The 22,214-nt window shown below is 34.7% G+C and overlaps 1 protein-coding gene across 2 annotated transcripts in view; it reads left to right on the forward strand.

Annotated features, from left to right (window-relative positions):
- The window catches only part of efna2b (ephrin-A2b), a 194,676-nt gene that overhangs the window by 81,682 nt on the left and 90,780 nt on the right, over nt 1–22,214 (forward strand). The window lies entirely within an intron of this gene.

Consider the following 22,214-nt stretch of genomic DNA (forward strand, 5'->3'; position numbering starts at 1 on the left):
TTAATATTATCAATATTATTATTAATGGTAATAGTAATGAAAGCTTTAATGACTGGACTAATAATTTAATTTGTAAATACATACAATAAGTAATAAATAAATATTTAACAAATAAGTATTTAACAATTTAACTTTTTTTATTTAATAAATGTTGATAAAAAAAAAAAACGACCCCAAACTTTTGACTAGTAGTGTATAAATAAATAAATAAATAAATAAATAAATAAATAAATATATATATATATATATATATATATATATATATATATATATATATATATATATATATATATATATATATATATATATATATATATATATATATATACTCCTTTTTGACTTGCTACGTCACTTTACTATGTCACACTTAATTCGTGCATGCTCTAATTCGTTGCTGAATAACCAGTCAGAGTGCTTTATTCAACTGATGGCCGACAGTGATTAAACATGCTGAATCAAGCCAATGAGCTCCGACATTTACCTGACAAGAGGCGATATGTGGAACACATCAAGCCAACTAGCCGGACCGATGCTGATCGACAGACCAACGAAACCAATGGCTAACCACCAGCTTGGTGTGTCCTGGCATTAAAATTGGTCCTTTAGATTTGACCTGTCCAGGTGTACACATATTTGGAGTGAGGAGTGAGACCACACACTAAACCACTGGCCAGTTTAGTGCTGAAGATTTCATGGCTAATTTTAACCAGTCTTCAATGATTGTACATTCAACCAGTAAGAGCAGAGTTTAAAGATTTAATAAGTTATATTGCAATCCACTCAGCATTATGGGTGAGATATCAGAGTTGGAAAATGTTGTATCAGATGACAAAATGTTGTTGTGTGTCTCACTGGAACATCTGTGACCAAGACAGCAAGTCTTGTCTTATTGTGATCTGTCTTCTGAAGTCATAAAACATGAAAATCAGATCAAAAGTCAGTCAGTTGTATTTGAGAATAGGATTAGCCTTGTTAGTGAGCAAATCTTTTAGATTCAGTAAAAAGATGTAACTCAGAAAAATTAAAAAACAGATATTCTAAAGATGTTCAGAATGAAATCAAACATGTTTAAAATATCAGGAATGTGAATAAATGAGAATGTTCAATTTACCTGAATAAATCTGTTAATAATTAAAGTATAAATACATAAAATGCATAAAAACTAGACAATTTGTACCATTTGTTAAAGGTGTGACTTCCTTTGAAGAATCCTTTTGACTGATCTCTAACTTGATGCATTTCATTGGAGCAGAAAGGAGAGACTAGTAACGAATTATTAAGCTATGTTACTGCTGCTGATTCTCAGAGAAGTGTCAAAAAAGAGGCTTTAATGAGCAACTTCAATCAATAATCCTTTAACGAAGATAAGAACACTCTGATGAAGTGGGATGTCCACTCCTGTGGACAACATCCTTTTCTGCTGCTCACTCAACTGCTTTGTTTGTCTCAGCCGAGGCATAGTCAAAGAGCACAGCACTCTACACATTGGTAATGTGCAGTTAAGCAGCACCTCTTTCTACGAATTAGAGAACTGCAATCACACAGCGCACCCCACCCCTCATTGGCAATCTGCAGTCAATATGTAGAAAAAGACTTCATTTGCTTGTATTGACAAATAAGATGAACTCAGGATTAGTTCACTCTTTCAACTCGACTGGTAGTTTCATTTCAGCTTTATCAAGAATACACAGTTGGTTAATGATTTACAAGACGGAGTTTGGGTCAAGGTGGTAAAGGAATAATTCACCCTAAATCACAATTATATTATCATCTAGTCATCCATAAGCTGTTGCAGACCTATCTGCTGTTATTACTGATATTAATAAAATCTTGTACTTGTTGTACAATAGCTTTTGGTGATGAACAAGTAAATGAAAACTATTTCAGCCACATGTGTTTCAGTTCACATTTTCACATTTATATAAATTAATTTCACATTTCAGGCACTTTTTTGGCTTGTGTGCAATTCACAAAAGCAAAAAAGCGGATTTTTCCACATTTTTATTTGATTATTATATATAAAATGAGTGTCAAAGACATTAAGATATTTAATATCAATATGCATTATATTGTATTCTTTATTTAGATTCAATGCATTTGGTCATTAATCATGAGAACAAATGAAGAAAACAGCTAGTAAAATTATATATATATATATATATATATATATATATATATATATATATATATATATATATATATATATATATATATATATATATATATATATATATATATATATATAAAACAGCTGTTTTTTGGAAAACAGCTAGTAAAATTATATATATATATATATATATATATATATATATATATATATATATATATATATATATATATTACATATTAAAGTAGAACTGTATTATTTCTATCTCACTACCATCACCAACTGGATCAGCAAAAGTATTAAGAAGTAACATTTCAGGGTGATTTTTAATTTTTATTTATTTATTTTTTATGTCAACAGTTGTCTCAACCTCTAAATCATGTCATTGTTCGATTCATTGTTGCTGGTCTGTATTCTCAATCAACCAGTGGTGTGTTTCCCAAGAAATGACATAATTTACAGCTGAACTATCATAGAATGATGCATAATCTGGGAAAAGAACGATATAGTGACGAGTGTTTCCCAAAACCATAGTTTCTCTGTCGCAGATCCATCATTTGAACAATGTTATTTATAACGTAAAATGTCCATAATGACGTTCCAAACAGGGTGGAGTAACAACCTCTTTAGTGAAAACCCGATAAATTTTTGTGCAAATTATATTATTTACACACACACCCATTTTAATAAACTCCAATATTAGTTTTGGTAAAAACATGCACTCGCTTTCCATAATAATTGAAATATATGATAGCACATATAGGACCTATATATGTTTCCTTCACAAATATTTTTGAGAATATTCCATAATAAATTAGTAAGCTAACATGGATTCTAATCTCATGTATAAATTACATAAATCGCTAATGGTTTTAGGCCTAATTCACAGTAGGCTATTTATTTTTAACAAACTTTTAAAATTTGATACATTTAAACCAACAAATTACATTTTTTTTCTTGCATACCAGCTGACAGCTTACCTCTGTATGGATACCTCTGTATTACAGCAGGTGCGAATGGCATTTGCGAGAGATATTTTAGTTCTGAAAAAGGGTTCACAGTGGCCTCTGTTTCGCAAAAATGGCAAAAAACATAGCTACTGGGATGTATTTTGCTCTCTCCAGAAATGTGTATAGGGGTGCGTAATCAGAATGAGCCTGGGTTGAAGCTTTTGCTTTGGAACCTTATACAATTTTATGAATCTTTCAGAAATTAAAAGCTTGCAGACTTGAAAATAATTGACCTTATTGAAATTCACACATTCTAGATTAGTTGATAACTGTTTTCATGAAACTGCTTTCATGGTTATGTTGTTTAGATGATGCTATAGACTCATAGAATAAAGGAAATGCCAATGTTTAATGTGATTAATGTGGAAAAACATAGTGAGTTCACCTTCCGCTGCCAGCATGTTATTAACAAAGTAAGAGGGGTACAGAAACTACCGCTGGAAGCACCATCAACCCTCAAAAACTTTTGTGAATAGTTTGAAATAGTTTGCCACATTACGACCAGAAAGCTATGCATTTTGAATTGGTTTTTAACAGGGACAAATACATTTTCTGCTGAAGAGCACACAATTTTATTGGCAGGGAAATACCGCTTTAGAATATTATTGCATGTTCCTGTCAAAAGCTGGGTCGCCTCTCAATGCAGTTAACTGCTGCCTATAAAAATAAGACCAACGTTGCCTGCGGTGACCATGACAAAGCCAAGAGTGATGAGGTCATTAGGGTTGTAAGGATTGCATCACAACAACAGTTTTTTTTTCCAACTGGACAAGTGGGGGGTTGTGTGTGTAGAGGGTGGGGTGGGGGGAGGGGGGGGGGGGTACTGGGTAGGAGATTATAGGCTTGCATGTACTTTGGAAATTTTTTTTCCCCCCAAACCTGATTAGCCTTTGAGATGTGTTCGACAAAAAAGGAGGGACACAAGAAGGCAGTGAGAGGGCTAAGATATCTCATCTTTCAGTTTTTGTTCATCTACAACAGAAAGACTCAGTATTTCACAGCAAATTACACTTTTAAAAGCTGACGTCCAGGGGGAGCTAACAGCCTCAATGCGTGTGTTTCTGTTCATAGGTAATGAAAGATTAGTTCCGTCACTCTCATGTTATTCCATACCTGTGACATTGTTTGTAATAGAACAATTAAAAAATATATATTGTTATTATTTATTATGGGCCTTTATCTTATGTAGAAAATTCAGTGGCACAGATTGTGACGATTTTCTCTGGCTATTTAATGATATGCAGTGCTTACACATCACATTTTGATAATGGTATGGCCTTAGCTGACATGGTGGCAGGAAAAGCACCAGGTGTCAGTTACTGCACCCACTGGAAGATTCTCAAAATTGAGCCATAAAATACTGTAATGTGTGCCTTTTTCTATTCAATTCAATTCAATTCAGCTTTACTTGTATAGCGCTTTTACAATGTAGATTGTGTCAAAGCAGCTTCACATAAATGGTCATAGTAACTGGAACAGTGTGGTTTAGGTTTTAGTGTTTAAGTTCAGTTCAGTTCAGTTTAGCTCAGTTCAGTGTGATTTAATCATTACTGAGAGTTCAAACACTGAAGAGCAAATTCATCGATGCGTAGCTCTACCAATCCTGAACCATGCGAGGCAGTGGCGACAGCGGAGAGGGAAAAAAAACTTCACCTGATGGGAGTGAAGAAAAAAAACCTTGAGGGAACCAGACTCAGTTGGGCACGACCATTTTAATTTCTCCGCTGGCCAAAAGTCTTGTGCAGAGCTTCATTCGCCGTGGTTTAGGCTGGAAGATGGCCTCAGCGTGAATGTATGTGTGAATGTATGTATGTATGTATGTATGTATGTATGTATGTATGTATGTTTATCTGCTATTCTATTGTATCTGATATTCGGTGCATTCAAGCTGCTATACACACTTGATATCAAATAAAACTGTAATGGGTTCACCAGCTTGGGTTCACAAATTCACATTAACAACAAGACAAAAAGTAAAAAAAAAAAAACAAACACATAGGGCCCTATCATTTACACGGCGCAATAAGGCGCAAGATGTGTTTAGCACAATTTGTTGTTATTTCAGACTGCAAAGCCCTAATTATTACATTTTGCACCATGTTATTTAAATAGCAAATCCATTTACACCACTTTGTGGACTCATGGGTGTGCTGGTCTAAAATAGAGGTGCTTTAAGATGTTGGTGCATTGTTATTTTGAAGAACTGAATTAGACAGTGCCATTGACCATTTAAAAGCAGGTCTAAAGTCCAATGTAGAGTATGTTAGTTACCTACATGTATGTGGGTTTCAAATGCTTACATATTGCTTAATATAGGCATTATGTACAGCAATACACACATATCTTTACATATAAAAAAAATTGAAGGATTAAAAGTTAAAAAAAATTATTATTTGCTACAAAAATCTAAAAACCACTACTTCCATGCCTAATCTTGGGGGGCTTTTTTAGTTTATTCATGAAAACTTGCATTTGTATAATATTATTAGTAGTAGTATTATTTATTATATACATATTTATATTTGCTTTAATAAAACCAATTTTAGATTTGTCCTGTCGGGATTTGAAGATGTATGCATCACCATATGGGGCATAATAATAGGATGTGTTTGGATATAACTTTTTAAAAAAAAAATTTTGTTTTCTGACCACACTTTGTTATTATTGTTGATTTATTCGTTTGCTAGAAATTAGAACTGAATTTATAAATAGTTTTGAAACAAATATTTGCAATTAACAAACTAAATTAAATATGTAGGCTAATGGATGTGTTCAGTGGAGTGCACTGTTTCCTTTTCCACAAAAGTAAAGGAGTAAAGAGTAAAAGTAAAGAGAAAAAGAAAGTAAAGAGGCCAAATGGAGAAGGCTTTTTCTTTATTCTCGCGCTGCAGATGGTGTGTTTAACTTTTTTTTAAACTTTGCACTTAGATTGTTAAAATAGAGCACATGGTGTTCTTCCTGTAGCAGTTTTAAAACTGTTTTAAAAAAATGAAAACAGTAAAAATGCACAGCTAGTGACAAAGCTTTGACTCAAAAGAACAACTTATTCACAATTGTTGAACGAACAGTGCATATGAATTGGAACTTTTCAATGGAGACAGTTGTTTCGGTACTAATGATTTGTCCCTATTTAAGGTAATACTAGATTAATATACATTTAGCTCCAAGAGGGAAGATCACCAAAAAATAATAACTTTTGGTCTGTTCATCACAGTAAACAACAGAACAGAGAACACTTGATTATAGTTAATATAGTTAATAGTTTTGTTATAGTTTTGTTGTTGTTGCTCTTTTGAAGTATGAAAGCAGTTCATTGTAACTTCATGAAAAAAAGAGCAACCACATTATTCACAATAATGTTCTGATTAATACAATTAAATAAATTACCTCATTTTACACTTTAAAGGAATCATTAAAGGTGAATGATCTATGGTTATTCTGATGGAATGTGGTGAGATTCTTGCTTGCTCCTGCATTATCCAAGCTTTGTCCAGCAAAAGGGGCCAATTCCCTGTTTCCATGGGGCTAAACTGGGCTTGGGGCCAACATTACAGTAAATTCATGACATGGGCATTTGATCTGCAATCACTCCAATAGTGGAAAAACGAGAGGGTAGGAAGCTCTGAGCTCTTTGTTCACTTACCCCACTTCCCTTGCAAGAAAAACACCAGGGTCACATGGTGTACGATGGCACTGATGTTCAAACAGACTTGAAAGGAGAGAAAGACGAACCTAGAAAGAATAGAGATGAGTGAAATTTTGAACGCATGAAAGATAAAAGATACAAGACAGCTGTGACTTTAGCCCAGATTGTTATTTTATAGGACTTGGTTGCAAAGTAATTATTCATCACTTTCAAATGTTACTTGAAACTACTGAATCCGCAACCTTTTTTCCATTGCTTGAAATATTTTAACATCTAATTGCATGTATTTTTATTGTATGTATTTTTTTTTTAATTATTTAATTTACAGAGAAAAGCTAAGGAGAACTATCTGTCATTTAATTTGCTGGATTTTCCAGATCCATATCCACATCTGTGTTTAATATCCGTCTTGATTTTCCCTTCTAGTGCATAATGGACGTAGTAATTGTCATAACATCATACACATTGGATGATGTGTTTTTATTAAAATTACTATAATTTATAGTAAAAATCAAGAGTTTTGAAACTATAAAACCCCTGAAGAGATGCCAGTGAATGTACCGTTTCCCAGATTCCAAGCAATTTGTTTGAAAAAAAAAAATAGCCTGGCATATGTAAGGCTTCTTGTCACTCACTTTGCAAAAAAAGTTGAAGGCCATTTCTTTCGTGCAAGATACTTTTCTTCAAATCATCTCCGTATAATATATCACACATTCAGTTGGTTCCAAAAAGAAACCTTAAATGCTTTCATCTGCTCAGTTGGATTACAAAAAAAAAAAAAAACTTTTTAAGAAAAAGGGAGAAAAAAGTATGCTGTTCTTCCTTCAATACCTCCTTAAAAATCAAATGTTTTACAGAGGGAGCACCTCTCCTCCACTGCAGAAAACATGTGTGGAGCTGCATGTAATTGTTAACCCAAGACCTACATTCCCCTATCACATCTTTAAAAACAAACTCTTTGTGAAGCTTCACATTCAAGCTGCTCTTGAAGTTACGGGGCTTCCTGCAATGAAAAATGGAGACTTTTTAGACTTGGGATGGGTGGGGGTGTCCTGCTTCTTTGTCTAGATAGAGATGGGTTCTGTGACCAATTAATATTTTATTGGTTAGCAGAGAGCAAGAGGCTCTGTCGTATCCTTCTCCTTAAAAAAAAAAAACCTCTCTTGAGGCTCTTTTTTTCCTTTTCAGGAAAGATACACTGTGTGTCCGCAGTGATGAAAATACTGGCGTTATAAATAAACTTCATTACTTTTTTGTAACAAGTGATCAAATAAATAACTTTCTGACATAAAATATGGCATGTTAAATTGATATATAATTTGCAACTGAACTCCCTGAAGCAGTTTTAGACATCATCTGATTAGGTTCTATCAGATCTGCTCTGGTGTGTGTGTGTGTGTGTGTGTGTGTGTGTGTGTGTGTGTGTGTGTGTGTGTGTGTGTGTGTGTGTGCGTGTGTGCGTGTGTGCGTGTGTGTGTGTGTGTGTGTGTGTGTGTGTGTGTGTGTGTGTGTGTGTTGGGTGTGGGACAACCACATAATGATTGGCTAAATATGCAGGTGACATGAACTTCGCTTTCAAAAAAGGGGAGACAAAGCCACTACATTGGAAAGACATGAAAATAATCAAAGCAGCAAAAGTCAATATATTTTGACCATCACATTGTTGAGCCAAATCAGTGTTTCAACCGTATATTTTATAAAAAAAAAGATTACATTAATCCTCTAAAAATAAAGCTGTAATATGATACTGTGTTTTTAAGGAGCAGCATTTATTTATGGACTTGTTTGGTGGCCAGTTGTGGTCTGTGCATTAAATATTAAAAGTTCTAAACAATCTATTATGTTTTATTGTTCTATTATAGAAATAATTTTATTACAATCAAATATTCAATTTGATATGTGTCTCTCACATTATCTATATTATATCAAAAAATGTCAACAATTCTGTGTTTTTCTGTTAATATGGGGTGCTGTGTGTACATTAATGAGGGAAAAACTTTCCATACCCAGTATATTGCATATACACAGGTACATACAACTACAAACAATACACACAATTAGAATTTTTCTAAATACGTACACAAATAAGAAAGGAACAAAAGACTAATATGACTAATATCTCAGAAGGAGAAATAATATTATTAAAATATAACAAACAATACATTACCGTAGAGTCATTCAGATGGTTTGTAATAACGTTTCTTATTAGTTTGTCTACTGGCTGACTCTGTGTTTAAGACAGGCTAATAAACATTTTGCTGCCGTTGATATCAGGCTGGATTTTCCTCCCAAAAAAGCTTCAATTTTTTAAATGCAAATTTTGGTGTAATTATCTGGAAATTGGAGAAGTATGTGGATCTAATGTTGTGGTAGTGTCTACAATGAAGAAGGAAATGCTCCTCAGTTTCCACTGATTTCTGAGAGTACAGTGTTCACAGTCTCCGCTCTCTCTCTCTCTCTCTCTCTCTCTCTCTCTTTTAATCTCTGTTAGTGTCTGTCTCGCACAACCTCCAGACGGTGAGCACTCAGTCTGTATTTGCTAATGATCTGTCTTATTTTAGCCTCTTTAACACAGCTCAAGTATTATACTGATCTATAGTGAGTATGTTTCAGTTTTCTTGTGTGATGTTGCATTTTTCCAATATGTGATGTATCTGTGCCTCTATGATGTGTTTGGGCCTGCTTGTGTTGTGCTGGTTGAGTTTCAGCAGTAGTTGTGAGTGAGAGTGTGCTCCTGTGTATCTGTTGTTCCTGACTGTGCAGCGCCTCAGCCTGATATGAGCTTGCATCACTCCATTTTAGTTGCTTATAAAACTTTACAGATTTTTTTTGGATGTTGCTCAGTAAAGCGTATTGGTCTAAGTAAGCGCCTACGTGAGTTGTTTTGTGTAGATCCGTGTACTTTTCAGATGCCCTTAAAATCTGGGTGAGCATAATTTTAAATTCCTCTTCGAAGTTGAGTCTTTATCCAGCAGGCACACGACATCATAAGACAATTTAATGTCTAGCCAGAGTCTTAGGACAGGCCCGTAGCCACTCTGGTGTAGGGGGGGGGGGGGGGGGGTTCTTTTTTTCTCAAAAAGTGGACCTTTTCGCAGTTATATGTCTCAGTTTCTATTTAACTATAAGATTTAAATACTGCATTTTAGTGACTGTTTTGCTGGATTAGCTAGTCAGATGTCATCATAACCACACTTTTTGATGTACTAAAAATATTTGCTAAAAATTGCAGTTAAAAAAAATTAAACAAGACAAATTTTTAAAATACAAATTTATTACATCATATGTCATTAGGAAAAAATAGCAATCTGTGAAAGTTTAAGAGTAAAAAAAAATCATTTATCAGACAAAAAACAAACTGGCCAGCACATTCAACTGTCCTCAGTCACAATTTGGCCAGTTCAATAAAAAAAAATAATTAAAACATAATAATAATAATAATAATAATACAATAATAATTAATTCTTCAGATTTTTTCTAGCCTGTTTGGTTAAAAAAAATAAAACCTTTTTCGATGGATTATTTTCATTATTTATGATGGCATAGCAGTCAAAATAGGATGAAAATAAGACAAATTAGCTAATTTGGGTCAAATTCTGGACCTTGTCAGTGAGGGGTGGGTCTTCCGAACCACCCGAACCCCCCTGGCTACAGGTCTGAAAAGTTAGAACATGTTTTATGCTGATAGTAAACATGTTTTAATATAATTTTGGCTGTAAATGCGCACCTACAGGTGTTTCAGACGCAGGTCAGATTTTCTCCAGGTCATAATTTATTTAGTTTATATTAATTTTGTCCAAAAATGATAATACTACCTATCCAGCTTCATCTGGAATGCATCCCAAATCACCTTCTGAAGTAGTTTGAGCGATCAGGTTTATATCCGATCAGAATAAGTGAGCAAACAGCCTCAAAAACACAGACGTGACGGGATTAGCGCCTTTTGCTGTGAAGTGACATCTGATGGCTGAGGACTCCGCATGCCGTTAAAGCCTTCATCGGGCAGTTTTTTTAAAAAATGTCTGAAATAGGGCAAGGGAGGTCATGTACTGGACAAGACAATACAGGACGTCCAGGCTAATGCGGCCAGTTAGCCTACCTCAGGGGCAGATTTTCATCTGTTACGAAGTCACTTACCTGTTTGGCAGTCTTTATGAAAATATGTTCAATAATTTGCGATAATGACGCCGCTGACTGCCTTTTCTGCCTCCTTGCTCTTTTCGACCAACAGCATAACTCACCATGGATGTCGCATCATCAAAGATTCAAATGTGACCACTCAGTGGTCACATTTGTTTTTCATAAAAAAATGAAAAAAAATAAAATAAAACTGACCTATATATATATATATATATATATATATATATATATATATATATATATATATATATATATATATATATATATATATATATATATATATATATATAGCATTTGTTATTTCTTTTTTTAAATGTTAAAACGTTAAATACTTATTCACATTTTAAACAACTGCTGTCTTATTGTATGTAGTTTCAAATAAAATTATTACTCCAGTTATTATTGCTTTTAATACTATTGTATGTATATATATATATATATATATATATATATATATATATATATATATATATATATATATATATATATATATATATATATATATATATATAGCTGTGAATGTTCATTATACATAACCCGGATGCCTGGTTATACTGTGTGTAGTGTTTCTGATGTCCCTCTCCTGTATAACACAGAGGAGTTTATCTTCATAAATGGTCATAGATTTACATAGATTTACAGATTGGCTTGTTCAATCACACACACCTCACAAAAAAAGTGCCCAAATAGAATGTATAAAAGTGATCAGGTGCTTGTGACGTGCTCGTGAATATGTGAATACGTGACACATGGTATAAGCCATGACCATTTGAGCATCAACAATTTTCACACAATTTCCCTTAATAGGAAAACATTGCATACAAGCTTGTACAACTGCAAAATCCGTTGGCACTGCAAATGCCTTCTCTCTGCAAATATTCAAAAAGGGAAAAGCTATTAGAAACATACTTGTTAAAACCCATTTATCTGTTGGTTATTGTTCAGAATATTTGAATGGCTTTGATCCAACTGCTATTCTTTGATTTTGAAAATGAACATTTTGTTTTGATGATATTTTAAAGAAAATGTTTAACTTAAAATGCAAGATTCTAATTTGTTTTTTCCCTCTCTTTCTTTCTCTCTCTGATTCTGGTTGGGCTTATCCTGGTTTGCTACTTTCATGGAAAAGGTAATATACTTTTTTGCTTCAGTTTTTTATTTTTTTTATTTTACCCAAAGCCCATGACTCATGAAAAACCCTATCTTGTCATAAGATCCTTCAGATTTCTTTACCGTCCACTTTACAACATGATGTATTCATGAATGAAATATAATATGCAGTGACATTTTATTTATTTCGTGTATTTTTTTAGAAACTGGTATACACATAATTATATATTTTTTTTCAGTAATAGTTTGGGTGTACACATCTCTTTGACATCTCATATATATATATATATATATATATATATATATATATATATATATATATATATATATATATATATATATATATATATATATATATATATATATATATACAGTTGAAATCAGAATTATTTAACCCCCTTTGATTTTTTTTCTTTTTAAAAAAATTGATAAATGATTTTTAACAGAGAAAGGAAATTAGGAAATTTTCACAGTATGTCTGATAATATTTTTTTTCCTCTGGAGAAAGTCTTATTTGTTTTATTTCAGCTAGAATAAAATCAGTTTTTATTTTTTTTAAACATTTTAAGGTCAAAATTATTAGCCCTTTTGAGCTATGTATTTTTTCGATAGTCTACAGAGCAAATCATTGCTATACAATAACTTGCCTACACTGTAAAAAAATTGCTGTTAAAAAACGGTCAGATTCTACGGTACAATAATGTTTTTCCACTAAAACAGTAATATTCTGTTAAAAACAGTGCATTCTGGGTAACATTTTTGATTTCGAGTAAGTAACCAACAGCAGAAAACTGTGAGGTAACAGACTTTAGATTCGACGTATTGAAGTCTGTGTTTGAAATCACATTTTGTGGCCTTGTTCACTATCCCATACACTAGTTCACCAATATAGTTCACCTGACAGGGTTAATGAACACTAATGAGTGAATTCAGACACTGATGAACACCTGCTGTTAATAATCACAACCACTGAAGGAAAGAAACAAGAAACATAAAGAGTGACTTGAGTTACAACATTAAATAAAATCAAGTAAAATAAAACACCTTCAGTCTCAGCAGAGGATCATTAAACAACTCCACAAACAACAGCAGACACACACTTATTACTGACTGCTTTGTCTTCCATACCATTCTAATCAAGATCCAACAGAAATGTAGGTGTTTATGTGTCACCATAATGGAGTGAGGGGCTGATTTAGTTGGGCTCTTTACTCATTTTCAACTGCTGTAATACAGAGTTTACAAAACATTTTTATTATAGCAATAAAGTGGGGAAAGTCAACAGATAGATAAATCCAGTTGTCTGAAATTGCTTTTGATAAATACTTAGTTGCAGATATTAATTTAATTAATAAGTGGAAACAGAAAAGATACCTATGTAATTACTTTACAGTTAAGAAATAACATACAAAAACAGTTCAGTTAAGACAAAGACACAGTCAGACCTTATGAATCAGACCTTGTACCTCAACAATGGTAACAATTCAAATGTTTCATGCTGTAATGCGGCGTGAATAAATGTAGTATAATGGTCTCACAGTTTTCTTTATTTGCGTTAAAATGTCAGGGCTAAGAGCCCAACTAAAGCAAACTCTGTTCTCCATGATGGTAACGTAAAATGTTAATCTTTCTCTCTAGAAGAACTTTAGTAGATGTTATACAAAAATAAACGTTTCAGTAATAATTGTAGCTGGTGTTGATGTTTGTAGAGTTGTTTAATCATCCACTGATAATTTAAATGATTTAATCATTTGTTGACCTTTAGGTTATTTCATTATAAAGCTGTGAGAAAAGTTGTAGTTTTGTATGCTCTGCTCTTGTTTTTTACCTTCAGTATTTCTTGATTTGTTCATCGCTAATCATCAATTATCATTTAATTAGTCATTTAATTAATTAATTTACTTGAGCTTTGCTACATGTTTCTTGAAGAATCAGTAGTGTGGACACTTCAATTAAAACTGAAGTATATGCTCTGGGGTTTAAAGGGTTAAAGGTGTAAGAGGTAAAAACACAGTGTAAAAATGTATTTTAACAGTAATATACTGTTAATTTAAATTACGGGGGTAGACTGTAAAAAAACAGTAAGTTGCTGGCAACCACAGCTGCCAGTAGTTTACCGTTAAATAAAGGAAAAAACAGTAATTTACTGTAAAACCTGAAGCAAATTTCTTCTGTGTGTCACCGTTGTGGAGGAGAGTAGAGCCAGTGTATGAGTTTAAGATGAACAATGAACTGCTGATGTTATTCTGTATGTTTCTTTATTTAAAGACAGTGGTTGTTTAGTTGCTGATGCAGTAAGAATTTATCTGATAATTCCAGCTTTACATGTATGTGTGCTGCTGTGAAATATAAGACATTTGGGTTAAATGAAGCTTTTCTAATTAACTAAAATAAGTTATCATTATAAGTATGCTTCTAAGCATTTATAGCACTTTACTCCATAAACTCATTCAGCATTTGGCCAATTTGGGGCAGTTGCTTTCAGTGAACAAAATGAGTTCACTTGAGTATTGTGTATATCAGTGTAGTCCATGTATTTTTACAGCAACATACTGTAAAATAACAGTACATTGCTGGCAACTGCAGCATTTTACCGTTTTTTAATGGGACAATTTATAACAGTGTACCCTAACCTGCCTATTTAACCTAATTAACCTAGTAAGCCCTTAAATGTCATTTTAAGCTGTATAGAAGTGTCTTGAAAAACATCTAGTGAAATATTATCTACTGTCATCATGGCAAAGATAAAATAAATCAGTTATTAGAAATGAGCTATTAAAACTATTATGTTTAGAAATGTGTTAAAAAATCTTCTCTCCATTAAGCTGAAATTGGGGGGAGGGGTTGGGGGAACAGGGGGGCTAATAATTCAGGGGGTATAATAATTCTAACTTCAACTGTATATACAGTATATAATATTTATTTATTATATTTATGTATTTATTTTTCAGCTTTATGGGGCAAATTTTGTTTTGATCTGTTGGTTTTAAATGAAATAATATATTGTATACTTTTTTTTTCCACCATACTTATGGTACTTGTGAAAATAAAGAAAAACTGAAACCCACTCTAAAGCCAAAGCCTTTGAGTGGGGATCTGCTCTGTGAAAAGTCGGTGAATCCCCACAGGACGTGGCGCTCCAGAATTCAGCCCTTTTCTTCAGAAGCCACATTATGTGTAATGCAGGAGAGGTGCTGTCCTGCTTAGTAATGATTTTTCAAGGGATTTTGAGATGCTTTTTAGAACTAGATGGAGTGAAACAATGCACTTAAATGTAAAATGTTTCACTGTTACATCAATATACAAATTAGAAAGTAGAAGCAGTGTGCTTTTTAAACCACATCACAGATCTTTTGGGGGTTTAGTTAACCCAGAGCAGAAACCCAACAATTCCAGCTGGCTTGAGCTTTTGAAGATCACTCCTGAGGTCTAAAACATGGACCTGGGCTTTGCGGGTTAGTGGAAAAGCCAAGTCGGTGAGCAGAATTTGAATTTATGAGCGTGTGCAGTCATGCAGATGAGTTAGTGTGTATGTGTGTGCGTGTGTGCGTATGAGTGGGTGTGTGTGTGTGTGTGCCTAAATCCAGAGAAGGATTGGGTCTGTATTTACATAGCAATATAAAATCATGTTTTGTCTAAAAGCAAAGATGATGCTCCAGTCTTTCCCATGAGAAGTCTATAATATTCATTTAATTGTCCCCAGCTCTGCTTTTTTATGTGTTTGTTTATTGAAGCATGAGAACACAACATTCTTTTCAAAGCTTCATGCTCCATATTTTCAACTATACAGTGACCTCATAATTTAAGAGCAATTTTGGCCTAAAATTTCTCTCCTGAGTTGCAAATTAAGATGAATGGCTTTCCTCGCTCTCTCGTTGCTCCCTTATTTGGGTAGCTATCCTCTTGTCGTGTACAGTTCTGCTCAGTATCGCTCAACAACAGGGAAAAAAAGCCCAAATGATCTCTGAGATATATTTTCTAGCGGAGTTGACAGCATAAGATCTTTTCCAATCTAATGGCTCTTTACTGGCCTAATGATGAATTTCTGTTAAAGCGCCCAGTGTAAAACAATCTCTAATGGCCTTGTGTCATGAGAGAAGAAATCATTCCGGGGGTCAGCATTGGAATTTTCTAGCTCAGCCAGCACTTCTCATTTAGCATTCGCTGTGTCATTCTTGTTAAATAATTGCCTTCCCTGGCTGGGAAGAGGGTAGGTTCTCCTGTTAATATAACTTTAGTAAGAGGCTCTTGACAGCGATATTCCATGATTCAATTAAAATTGATTTAGTTAAGTCTGTCCGGGAATATGGTTTTCGCTTCACTCCTCATAAATTGAGAGCAGAGCTGTTCTACTTCGAGGGATGAGAAATCACTGTTGACATTGCAATGCTGTTTGGAGATCTGGTCACATGTACAAACACAATTTTGACAAGAAAATAGTCAGTACACTCACTGACATTACATCAGACAATACATAGAAATTGTACTAAATTGTCTCAAACAATTTAATGAACAAAAAAAAAGGTTATTCATGGAGGATATAAAGGGTTTTTCTCAGTCACCTAAGCAGTCTTTTCAGGAGCAATATATCTAATTGTTATAATATTAAAATGAGAGTAATAATAGTCAACTAGACGACTATTAATGAACTAGGCTCTATATGCGTAATAAAATTTATTAAATTATATACCAGTTACTGTCATTTTATTGTAATTAGTTATATTGCAATATTACTGTCTCTAAAATGTGATGTGTTACACTATTTCTGTATTACTTTTAGGTTACATTTACCAAATTAACCACAGAAGTATGGGTACACTTACCAAACATTTATGTTCATCATTAGTTGTAATTATTCAGTGAGATTTTTGTTTGCACAATGAGTCTGTAAACAGCCAGTGCTTTACTCAAAAGTGTGATCATAGAACAGCTTTTGTTTTAAATGTTTCAACAAATTTCAACAGATAATATATATTCATTTGTTTTTACAACACCAGAAATCTCTGTTTATTCTCCCTCATGTGGTTCCATTGACTTACATAGTAGGAAACATGGAAAATAGTTACATGTTCACAGCTTTCTTTAAAACATCTTTTTTTATGTTCAACATAAGATTGGCTTGTTACAAGTAAGGGCCAAGTAAATGACTATTCCTTTAAACTGTCATGGTACCATATACACTCTCAAAAAAAAAGGTACATGTTCGTACAAATAATGTTCCTTAAGAAAAAGTTTTGTACCTTTATAAAAGTTGTTCTTTATATGGTAGGAAAATACTTCTTATGATAGTGTTCTCTACCTGTTATGGTACAATTGAAATGAAGGTATACGATTGTTCTCATAAAAAGGTACATAAGTGTTGGACAACTCCGTCTTTATTACAATGTCTTTGAAAAAAAAATTTACTGAAAAGGCAAAGGGATTTTATGAATAATTTCCATATTAAAACATGAATAATCATTTAAAAGCATATGTGTAAAGAAACTCATAAACTTCTATCGTGTATTCGTTTCTTGTGTCAATTTGTGTTGTCCAAGCACGTGGCTTTGTGTTTACATTGTGGTTTTGTCCTGTTATTGTGAACGCGTGGTTAATGAGTTCTCTCATTGGCTACGTGTTCTTGTCCCGTTTTATGTGAGCCCATGGCTTATGTTGTCTCTGTGTCATGTGCTCTCCTGTCTATTGTCTAGTCCCACCCTCCTTGTTAACCTATTATTAGTTTATTTGATTCACATGTTTCGCACCTGTTTGTTCAGCTGTGTATTAATTTAATTCTGCTTATATTCTCCTCATGTTTGCTGTCTAGGGCTGTAACGATACACGATATAAAATCGAAATCGCGACACTCATATATACGATCCTGTGTCGCGGTGTGATAAGGGAGAATCGCGACACACCCCGTGACTACCTTTCCAATAACGTCACGCGTGCCTGCAAAAGTTGAGCTAGTTGAAGAAGAATGTGAGGAAACACTTTTTTTCCGCTCAACATTACGAGCACTGCTCCGTTTAAGCCCTCGCAATTAGCGTTTAACCGGGAGAGCTCGCACGGAGCTCTTAGTAAAGGGACCGTCTGAATGTGTCAGGAATATCAAAAACAAAACCAACTTAACCCCTCTTGACAACCGACAACGGCAGAAACATTGCCAGTGCTGTCAAAGCATTGTTGTTAATGTGGCTGCGCAGAGAGGGATGGGCGTTCACCAGATGCCCCGACTCCTCTGCAGAGGAAACTTTTCTGTAACCGTGCTGTGCGCTTTCTGTTTGAACCTTTGAGAGTTAACGTTACGTGCTGATTGACAGCGCGATGCGTGAGGCCAGGAAACAGGACGAAGCTTTCAGTTAAGTTGAACACAGTTTCTATAGTTATACTTTATTTAGAGATAAAGGTATATGACTCTGGTTATAATCACTCTATCTTGCTGGAAATTTATAGCCGTTTCGCTTTACTTCAGGACGCATGCTGCTCTGAAGGTCTAATCGCTGTTTTAAGTTATCCAGAGCTGTATGTATGTACAAATCTTGAATATAACAATAGCATTAAATATTACAATTGTAACAACACAGAAAGCAACACTTATGCACAATCGATACCCAGCTGATTCAGTCGTTTCATAAGAGGACCGCGCTTCTTCTCTTCTTTTTTCCTTGTCAACATAAAGGCAGTGAGGTGCGCCTTATTTTCGGCTTATAAAGCATGTATGCACATTAATGCAATAGCATATTTAAACAACAAAACTGTTTACAAAAAGTCTACATATGCGCGCGTTGTTGTTGTCTTTTCATCATGCAGCACGCGCACTTGAACCGCGAGGGAGAGAGAGGAAACCATCAGGACATATTCTTTAAAATAATGATTTCTATTAAAATGTAAAAGGTTTTGTTATAATAATAATAACAGCGGGGCATTAAATAAATGCGTATTTTTTCCGTGAAGCGGGCAATTTGAGGAAGTCTGCGATTTTTATTTGACGGAAGAAAAAACATGATTGAAAAAAAAACAGCCTATGCCGGTTGTTAAAAAGAATCAGTCAGTATTTTCGTTTTGTAATATAAGTTAATTATTTAAATGAAAATAATTTAGGGCAGTCCTATTTATTTTATTCATTTTATTTAAATTATTCTGCTCTTCTGTGCTAAACACTGCAGGTGCTTGAAGATATTAATATGCTAACGTCTGTTATTAATATGCTAACATACCCAAAATGAGCATCCCTAGTAGCCATTTAATTTACTTTTTCTATGTAAGAGAACTTGATTGAAAAAGATTTTTTAACATGCTTGAACCATCTACACAATGGAGTTTAGTTCGGTTTGGTTTTTCAAAAGTATTTTGTTACAAAGAAAACAAAAATGATATAATTCCATTTAATAAAAAATAGTTTTAAAAATCTGTTTTCCCCACCCCACACGAAAAAAAATCGTGATACGAATCGAATCGTGGGTCAAAAATCGTGATACGAATCGAATCGTGGGTTTGGTGTATCGTTACAGCCCTACTGCTGTCCTATGCCAGTTCGTCGTAGATCTTTCCCTGTCCTGTTGTGTCCAGCCCTGCTTTGTCTTGCCTGACCAATCAAGTTTGTTTTTTGCCTTTTGATTCATGTTTTCCCCCTCGGGGTAGTTTGCTTTGCCTTCTTGTTTTATTTTAAAATAAATTATTTTGTCTGCAATTGCGTCCTCCCTCTTTCATCTTTCCCGATCCGTAACAAAAATGCTTTTAAATAGTTCTTGAAGGAACACATTTGACACTGTTAAGGTACAAAGTATCTTGTCACTGTAGTGGTTCCTTCTGGGATCAGATTTGTACTTTTGATGAATGTACAAAATTGTATCTGCAGGTTTTGAAAACCAAAGGGACATTTTGGTTTCTCATGGTACAAATCATGTCCTTAAAGGTACAAATTGCAATTGTACAAATTTGTTACTTTGTTTTAAGGTACAGTTCTGTTTCATTAAAAGGTACTGCCCCAGTGACAAGGGTTTGACCTTCTTTGGTACAAGATTGTACCATTTTTTTTCTGAGAGTGTACAATACACGTTACAAAGGTTAAGACACAAGCAGTTAACAGTACACGTTTAAGGTCATGTGTACGGAACATTATCAGAGTAAGAGTTTCTAGGTTGTTATTTATACACATTTTATGATCATTTCTTTTAGGACTGGTTAGGCAAAGTAGTAGACTGCAAACTACAATGTCTATGTGTGTGACCAGGATGTTACAAGGTTTACATATTTTTATATGAATAAATGTAATTATGATGAACATCAGATTGGATGTTTTTATACATTCTATGATGGCCCCTAGCCACTAGGCATCTTTACCTTCCAAAGTTGAGCACGCTTCCATCATAGATGATGCGACTGTTTAATTTAACAGGAAGAAAAACACTCTCGCTCATCACAGTGGACAATTCTATTCTTCTGTACTATTTTTAGTCATTTAAGACATAGTCAAATCTTCTGCTGAACAGATACACAACTTTTGATGCTCATAAATTATCATAAAGTTCTAATGCTACACAAGAGGTTTGCTGAAGGTGCAGCTGTTGTGCAGCAAGGGGTTTGCATCTTTAATAAACTATGACAGTTCACGTTCATTGAAAAGTAAGAATGCTTAATAAATCCATATTAAACAGTCCCTTAAAAGTGACGATGAGTCTTCAGTTTTGGGCTTAGACGCACTTTGCACTCACACTACAAGCATACCACGCCAAAGCCCAACTAAACCACACTCTGGCACCCTGCCTGGACCCGATATGAAGCACTTACACTTATCAAACGAACCGGGAAACGCATCTGGGCACACTTCGGATAACTTAGTGTGAGTATGCCCTACTGTAAATTTTCTACATGCCAACTTATCCAGCATTTGTTTCACACAGCGAATGTCCTTCCAGCCGCAACCCATCTCTGGGAAACATCCTCATTCACACTCATACACTAAGGACAATTTTAGCATACCCAATTCACCTGTCCCGCATGTCTTTGGACTGTGGGGGAAACCGGAGCACCTGGAGGAAACCCACGCAAACGCAGGGAGAACATGCAAACTCCACACAGAAACGCCAACTGACCCAGCCGAAGCTTGAATCAGCGATCTTCTTGCTGTGAGGCGACAGCACTATCTACTGCACCACTGCGTCACCCATTATTATTTTTATTGTTCATCCAGTCATTCATTAATTTTCTTTATGACTTAGTCCAGGGGTGTCAAACTCAATTCCTGGAGGGCCGCAGCCCTGCACAGTTTAGTTCCAAACCTGCTCCAACACACTTACCTGTAGGTTTCAAACAAGCCTGAAGGACTCAATTAGTTTGATCAGGTGTGTTTAATTAGGGTTGGAACTAAACTCTGCAGGGCTGCGGCCCTCCAGGAATTGAGTTTGACATGCCTGGCTTAGTCTCTTTATTAATCAGGGGTCGCCACAGCAGAATGAACCGCCAACTTATCCAGCATACGTTTTATGCAGCGAATGCCCTTTCACCTGCAACTGGGAAAACACCCATACTTTCTCATTCACACACATACACTGCAGACATTTTTTAGCTTACCCAATTCACCCATAGCACACGGCTTTGGACTTGTGGGGTAAACTGGAGCACCTGGAAGAAAACCCACGCGAATGAGGTCAAAACATGCAATCTCCACACAGAAATGCCAAATGACCCAGCCAAGGCTCAGGGTTAATCGGCTGGGATATAATTAAAGTGCTCTGAGGAAGGAATTAGAAAAAAAATTCATTAGTCCATAAGGAAGGCCAAACCAAACATAATCAACATTAAAGATAATAACAGACAATGAAGTTCTTAAGTACACTGACAATTGATGAACTCAATGTCAAACACATGGTAGAATTTAAAGTCCATGAAACTTATAAGTGTTGGGAAACAGAACTAAAGGAAAACAAGATCACAAAAAAAACAAAAGAAAGTATTCAACAGTGACAGTACAGTGCCCTCTGTAAAGACATGCCTCACAAAATAAGAAGACCACTGTGGATGGAGGGGGATCTAGAGGAGGACAGAGGACCAGGGTAAAGATGATGAGTGAGGAGACCCAGAAGACAGCCAGGATGATGGTCCAAGGTTAAGACCAACTGACGTAGACTCAAGCTCATGGTGGTCAAGCTCAAGGAGAAGACGAGGAGCCAAAAGACCAAGGTGAGCTGGCAGTTTAAACCTGACAGCTTGAATCAGG

The sequence above is a fragment of the Danio rerio genome, chromosome 11, assembly GCF_052040795.2.
Source record: "Danio rerio strain M-AB ecotype USA chromosome 11, GRCz13ab, whole genome shotgun sequence".
Classification (NCBI taxonomy): Eukaryota; Metazoa; Chordata; class Actinopteri; order Cypriniformes; family Danionidae; genus Danio; species Danio rerio.